The sequence below is a fragment of the Pteropus vampyrus genome, unplaced genomic scaffold (genome assembly GCF_000151845.1).
Source record: "Pteropus vampyrus isolate Shadow unplaced genomic scaffold, Pvam_2.0 Scaffold247, whole genome shotgun sequence".
Lineage (NCBI taxonomy): Eukaryota > Metazoa > Chordata > Mammalia > Chiroptera > Pteropodidae > Pteropus > Pteropus vampyrus.
In genome coordinates this window covers 342,690-348,841 of record NW_011889028.1, presented here as the reverse complement: position 1 = coordinate 348,841, position 6,152 = coordinate 342,690, and positions in this window count along the sequence as shown.

The window sequence follows — 6,152 nt, the reverse complement described above, 5'->3', positions numbered from 1 at the left end:
GCTCGCTGTCTAAGCCAGGAGGGAAGGCTTTGCACCCGGTGCCTCTCAGAGCCAGGATGCCACCCGGCTGTGTGTTCCACATTCCCCAAAGCTTTGCGAAGCTATAAATACCAGTGAAACTTTCTAAGCAAAGTGCTGGATCAGGGCTTTTGTCTAAGCGGATGGCTTTGGTTGGCCTTGGCTGCCTTTCCTGATGGCTCCGTTCCATAAATCCATGGTTTCGGCTTACACTGTGGTTTCCACTAGAATCTTCCAGAACCACTTTCAGCTTGAAGAAGAGAGGAGGGTGGGATGCCAACCTCTGGCACAACACAGACAGTGAAAAGACCCATTCTAGTTTGGCCAGAGTCGCCAATGAACCTGATGGGGCTGTTGTTTTTAAAATTTAAGTGGTAGGTGTACTTATTTAGTTATTTTTAGAACCAGTTTCTGATTATAAAAGCATTATGTGGCAATTATAGAAAAATTTGGAAGTCTAAGATCCCATATACGTATATTTGAAGGTGAGCAGTTTAGTAAAAACCCAGTTCTCCAAGTTCCAAGAGATTTTGAAAACAGTTAACACCTTATAGCATTTTAGCTTTTCCAATTAATTAATCAGTAAATCAATGAACCAAAAAACTTTTGTTGAGCGCCTTTGTGTGTGAAGGCTGTGCCGAGCTGCCAGAAATGCGGCGAGACAAGAAAGTGAAGACCTCTGAGCTAACAAAGGGCCCGGGGAGACACATCTAGTGACAGTGCAGTTAATGATCACGGGTTTGCCCTCAGGGGCGGCAGGAGTCAGGATGGACAATAAATGCAGTGTGAACAGGGAGACAAATGAGCCCCAAGGTGACAGGAAGTGCTTATAGAAGGAATGGGAAATGTCTCATTTCTTAGGCCACAAGTGAAGGAAAGGTGACTTCATCTTTCTATCCCCCCATCCTGCCCTCCTTCTCTCTCCCTCCTCCCTCTATCCACCCATCCACCTACCCTCCATCCATCCATCCATCCATCCATCCATCCATCCATCATCCATCTGTCTGTCCGTCCACCCATTCATCCGTCCATCTATCATCTGTCTGTCCGTCCATCCATCCATCCACCCACCCACCCATCCATCCTTCCATCCACCCACCCATTCATTCATCCATCCACTGATCCACCCATCCAGTTAAAAAATTTGTTGTAATTAAATAGCCTTTTTTGAGATATTTTTAGTGTATTAATTCCAATTGACATATGATAAACTGCACATATTTAAAGTGTGCAATTTGGTAAGTTTTGACCTGTGTATCCACCAGTGAGATAATGAGCATGTTCACCACCTCAGAAGCGTCCTGTGCCCCTGGTAAGCCCTCCGGCCTGCCTTCCCGGACACCACTGACCTGCCTTCCATCGACGCATGTCACTTTGCATTTCCTATAATTTTATAAAAATGAAATACGACAGTATGTACTCTTACTCATTTTTATGAAAAGTAGCTTGGATTCTTTAGTGCATCTGCTTCTTATCTCTGCTTAACCGGCAGATGGCAAGTGGCTCCCACCCCACCCCACGCTTCACCACACCCGTTTTCCCCAGAGCCCTGGAGCTGTGCTGTGGGCACTTCTCCCGCTTGGTCCTTCCTCGGCACCCGACCGCCGGCCATCACCCCTTCTGGAGCTCTCCTTTGGCTTGTGTGGCTCTGCACACTCCCGGACCTCCAAGCACTAACTACCCGCCCAGTCTGGACTTCACTTACCGAATTCTGTTGATTTCTCCAAAATATTACTAACAGTTATTTCTCTGGAAAGACCATGTCCCAGCTCCATTTCTCATTCCCTGTTGACTAGACCGGGGGTCCCCAAATCCTGGGCCATGAACTGGTACTGGTCCGTGGCTCGTTAGGAACCGGGCCGCACAGCAGGAGGTGAGCGGCAGGTGAGCAAGTGAAGCTTCATCTGTATTTGCAGCCACAACCCAGCGCCAGCATCACCGCCTCAGCTCCACTTCAGGTCATCAGGCATTAAATGCTCATAGGAGCACTGGTCCCTGGTACCACGAAGTTTGGGGACTGCTGAACTAGACTATTGCAATAATTTTCTAAAAGTCTCTCTGCCTGCAATATCTCCATTGCTACCCATCCCCACAAAAATAGACCCACTTATGTTATTTTCCAGTTTGAATTTTCCCTACTGTACAGTTAATAAGTACAAGATTTATTGGACTACATTCCATGATCTCCTATTGCCCAAACCCACTTTTCTAAGTTTATTTAATCATTGTTAAAAGTAAGACTTGAAAATTACTAGTATAGTAAAAAAAAAAAAATTGTTTTTTGTAGATTTATCTTATAATCATATAACATAAGAAATTTCCCCTTTACTCAATTTATATAAGAGATTACAGTGACGGACATGTGATGTTGAACCATCTTCATGTTCCCAAAGCAGGCGTATCATTCTTTTATGGTCTCATGAATTTAATTTTCTAATACTTCATTTAAAACTGTGTGTCTGCATTTATCAGTGAATTTGTGTGTATTGCCTTCGTTTTTATGTTTTCTTCATCAGACTTAAATCATAAGGCGATTCTGATTTCATAAGAGTAGCAATATTTAACACACACACATGTGGGCCTGTTATGAACCAGCCACTGGTCTAAGCACTTTTACGTATGAACTTTCTTTTCCTGTGTTCGATTATCGCTGCCATCCGTTTCTCTCTGTTCTCCCTTCTGGGACTGCCACTGGGTGGGTTTTGCGACTTCTGCGTGTGTCCTCTGCTTCATGTAAGTTTTCGTTTTGTTTGGTAACTCTTGGTTTAGAGCAGGGCTCTGGAGTCAGATTACCTGGGGTCTTCCCCTTCTCAGTTCTGTATCCTCGGGCGAGATGCTCGACCTCACGGTGCCTCGGTTTCCTCATCTGCATGAAGTGGGAGTAAGTGCTGAGCAGCTGCATTCGGGGTGAATGTGAAGATGGTAGCGCTCAGGCTGATTTAGGCCCCTGGCAAACACTCACTGCGTGTTAGCCATTGTTACTACTTGCATCAGCATTATCTTTGTATGATCATCCTCCCTTCCTCTCTATGGGTGAGTCTTGACCACAGCAGCCTCACTCTGAAGATGACAGGGTTGGGCACAGTGAGAGGCCAAGGGGGGTCGGCCGGGGCTGGTGCGGGGGTTCCCTGTTGCTCCCCGGTGGGAGTCGGCTGGCTACCTTGGTTTCTGCCCTGCACCTCCAGCCCAGAAGTAAGGCTTCCTGTACAGGAGGTCATGCTGTCCCCCTTGACCTCCATCTGTTTCTGGGACCCCAAACTCTGCATGCTCGGATTGCTCCCCAGGGCCCGTGGAGAGCAGACTACTACCCCATAAGTCACTTAACCTATTTCAAACACCAGATCACTATAAATAAAAGATTCCCCCAAACTGTGGACTCCTGCTTGTAAGAGACATCAATCTCGTGAACTCAGATTCAGTAAAAGGTAAAAACAAAAAAAAATCCATAGTTATAGATCCATGTTAGCCTTTTCTACGGTTTTAATAACCCTTGTCCGAATGCCAGTAATGGAAGCACAAACCCTTCACAGAGCAAAGGGATCTGTCTCTTTTGTTTCAGAATCCATTTTTTTCCCAGTGGGATTTTTCTTTACCAAGTTTAAAGATAACTGTCTCTTTTTCTCCTTTAAACATTTCTGACTTGGGAAACCGAGAGGTGGAGCAGCTGCTGGCAGCCAGAGCACACGGAGCCATTTCTTTATTCTTTAGGTCACTCATTTCATTGACAACAACAACACACAAACCGTCACGGCAAGGCCACCGTGTCTCCGCACTTGGCGCAGAGTGTGCTCTTGGTGCCCAGTGAAAAGTTGGCAGGGAAGGGGCGAGGTTGTGTTCCTGACCTTTGGAGTGTGCACCGTCCTGTGGGTTTCCCTGTCACCAGCTGAGTGGCCAAGGCCGCCGCGCCTGCCTCAGTTTCCCCTACTGTGAAGTAGAGAGAATAAGAGTACTGGCTGTAGAGTCGCTGTGAGAATTTAAGGGGCTAATACGCGCAAAGCTCTTAGAAATTGCCTCCCGCAGAGTAAGTGCAATGCTCAGTCCGTCTTAGCAGTGACGACAGTGATCATGACGATAATGACAGCGATGACAAAGGCATAGTGCTCCGTGGACACTTTGAAGAAGGATCCACTGACGCATGCTGAACCAGGCCTGCAGGGGTTCGTCAGCGGATAAGTGATGCTGAAGGGGCAATGTGGGGTACGTGGTCAGCTGAGACCTGAATGGCAAGAAGGAGGAATGCTGGAGGGCCTTGGGGGAAGAGCCCCGCAAGCAGAGAGGACGGAGGCACTGCGGCCATAAGCAGGAACCCAGTCTGGTTTGCTCAAGGAGTGGCAAGGAGGCCAGGGCGGCTGCAGCAGAGCAAGCAAGGGGGGAGGCGGGGCAGAGGGAGTCACATCGTACAGGGCCCTTTAGGCCGTGGCAAGGAGCTTGGGTCTTTTTTGGAGGTATAGTAGGGTTTTAAGAAGGGGCACGACAGGATCTGATTTTAGAAGGGTCAGTCTGTGCAAAACAGAATGGAGATTCCTCAGAATCCTAAAAATAGAACTTCCTTATGATTCTGGGTGTATAGCCAAAGAACATGAAATCGCTGTCTCGAAAAGATATCTGCACCCCGTGTTCACTGCAGCATTATTTATAATAGCCCAGATGTGGAAGCAGCCTAAGTGTCCATCAATGGATGAATGGATGAATGAAAGAAAATTTGGTACACGCACGTGGGGCATGCACCCACACAAACTAGAATATTATTAAGCCACAAAAAAGAAGGAAATCCTGCCATTTGTGACAATACAGATGGACTTGAGGGCATTATGCTAAGCGAAATAAGTCAGACAAGGAAAGACAAATATCGTATGATCTCACTTATGTGTGGAATCTAAAAAACAAACAAACAAAAAACCAAAACAAAACTCATAGATACAAACAGATTAATGGTTGCCAGTGGCGGGGAGCGTAGGCGAAATGGGCGAAAGGGATTAAAAGGTACACACTTCTGACTATAAGATAAATAAGTCACGGGCTCTGACGCACTGCATGGTGACTGTACTTAATAATGCTGTACTGTATCTTCGAAAGTCGCTAAGAGAGTAGATCATAAAAGTTTGCTTAACAAGAGAAAAACTGCGTGTGGCGATGGATTGTGAATTAGGCTTATTGTGGCAATCATTTGACAATATGTACAAATATCAAGTCATTATGTGGTGTACTTGAAACCAATATAATAATGTGTATCAATTATATCTCAATAAAAATAAATATAAACAAGTAGATGAAAGGGTCACTCTGACCACTGTGTGGAGAATGACCTGTAGCGACGAGACTGGCAATGAGGGCAGAACCTGCCAGGATCTGCTTATCACTGAGCAGACACGGTGGGAGCTGTCCAGCAGCGTGGTGGGAGCTGTCCAGCAGCGCGGTGGGAGCTGTCCAGCAGCGTGGTGGGAGCTGTCAGCAGAGTAGTGGGAGCTGTCCAGCAGCTTGGTGGGATCTGTCCAATAGGAAGCAGATCCACAGGGGGAGCTGTCCAGTAGGGAGCAGATCCACTGTGGGTGCTGTTCAACAGTGGTGGGAGCTGTCCAGCAGAGTGGTGGGAACTGTCCCGCAGAGTAGTGGGAACTGTCCCGCAGAGTAGTGGGAACTGTCCGGCAGAGTGGTGAGAGCTGTCCAATAGGGAGCAGAGCCATGGTGGGAGCTGTCCGGCCGAGCTCCAGCCATAGGAGAAATGCAGAGTGGCCAGAATCGCTGCCTGAGGCAGAGAGCCAGGAAGAGAAAGGCTCTAACTGCTGTCTTTTCTCCCAGCTCTCCCACCAGTGCCTCATATCTGCCAGACGTGGTCAGAAGTCAGCTGGCCCGAGGAGCACAGCCTACAGGGGAGGGGCGAGGATGGATCTGTGGGCAAATGGGACATGGCTGGGGACACTGCGGTGGCAGCTGTGTCGGGGACAGGTGGGCTGGTGTTAGGGAGGCCATGGGAATTACCACAGAGTCCTAAAGGACCCGTGGAGAGAGTCTGAAGTCAGGCAAAGGCAGTGGGGACAGTAAGAAGGAGCGGGTTCAGAGGACGTGCCTAAGGCTAGGCGACCGCTTGAATGTAGGGAGCGAGAGGGACCAGGCGGGGAGGGTGTCGGGTTCCA